The 1,530-nt window shown below is 32.5% G+C and overlaps 1 non-coding gene across 1 annotated transcript; it reads left to right on the plus strand.

Moving 5' to 3' along the window:
* Positions 1-271: 271 nt before the first annotated feature.
* On the plus strand, positions 272-378 carry LOC140530525 (U6 spliceosomal RNA). The gene has a single exon (XR_011975963.1). It is a non-coding gene; the product is annotated as a U6 spliceosomal RNA (small nuclear RNA).
* The last annotated feature ends 1,152 nt before the right edge of the window (positions 379-1,530 follow it).

Genomic DNA, 1,530 nt, shown 5'->3' on the forward strand with positions numbered 1-1,530 from the left:
ATGTATATATGTATACACATATTATACACATACATAGATATCTATAAACATATACCTACGTACGCATATGCACTCATACATATACATGTAAAATAATACTGTGCTTATTTTCACTTGTCATCTGTTTCTCTGAAGGTGGATAGCATCTTCCTTCATAAGTCCAAGTCTTTCCATGTTTTTCTAAATCAACCAGCTCATCATTTTCTATACCGCAGCAATATTTCCATCCAATTCCATTCTACCTGAGAGATTGTCTGTGAAAGTTTTTTTTGTGCTTGCTTCAGCAGCACAAATACTAAAATTGGAAGGACACAGAGAAGATTAGCGTGGTCCCTGCACAAGGATGACACGCAAATTTGTGAAGCTTTCTATGCATGGTGTCTTGGGGTGGGGGGAGGGGAGAGATGGGGAGAAAATGTGGAACTCAAAATCTTGTGCAAATGAATGTTGAAAACTAAAAATAAATAAATAAAAATTTAAAAAAAGAAAGTTTCCCCCCAGTTTTCTGAATTCCTTCTGTTCTTGCTGCATAGATTTTATTTCTACAAGTAAATTTTAATTTAAAATAATCAGAATTATCCATATTTTACTTGAACAATGCTCTCACCTTATAATATGGTTTAAGGTCTCGTTCTACTGTATCTTTTTCCTTTACATTTTTTTTCCCTTGGTTTCTTTGAAGCTGCTGACCTTTTGCTATTCTAAATGAATTTTGATATTACTTTTTGTAGCTCGGATAATTTTTTAGTAATTTAATTGGGGTGGCATCACATAAATAGATTAGTTAGGTAAAAATGTCATTTTTTATTATGCTGCCTTTACACATCCATGAACAATAAATATTATTTCAATTATTCAGATCTAATTTAGTTACATAAATATGTTTAATGTTTATTCCTCTTGTCTATTTTGGCAGATATACTTTCAGGTATTTTATACTATCTAGTTATTTTAAATGGTCTAGTATTGAGTAATATGGCTGACAAAATGTAGTTTCCCTATTTATATCTTTTGATTAAAGCTAATTTAGCTTTAACTTTGTCTGAAATCATGATTTTTACCCCTGCTTTTTATGCAATAAATTCTCCTTCTTACTTTTATTTTATTTTTATGTGTGCCTCTTGTTTATATAGCATTTTCTGAAACCAACATATTGTTGATTTTTAATCTATCAGCTTCTATTTTATGGGTAAATTCATCCCATTCACCTTCTAAGCCATAGTTATATCTTGTATATTTTTCTTCTTCCTATTTTTCCTCGCTATCCTCACCCTACACCTCTCCTCCGAATCCTATCCTTTGCCCTCTTATTTCCTTCTGAATATAAAAGACTTTTATACCCCTCTAGATATATATGTTGTTCCTTCCTTAACCCATTCCCAGTGACAGTAAGGTTTCAGCACTACCCCCCCTCCCCACTACTTCTGTATCATTTTTTTTTCCTTTTTTGCCTCATTTGTGTGAGGAAATTGCTCCTTTTTATCTCTCCCTCTGGTTTTTTTAGAATCACTCCATCACACTCAGCTCAGC

Source organism: Notamacropus eugenii, chromosome 2 (genome assembly GCF_028372415.1).
Source record: "Notamacropus eugenii isolate mMacEug1 chromosome 2, mMacEug1.pri_v2, whole genome shotgun sequence".
Lineage (NCBI taxonomy): Eukaryota > Metazoa > Chordata > Mammalia > Diprotodontia > Macropodidae > Notamacropus > Notamacropus eugenii.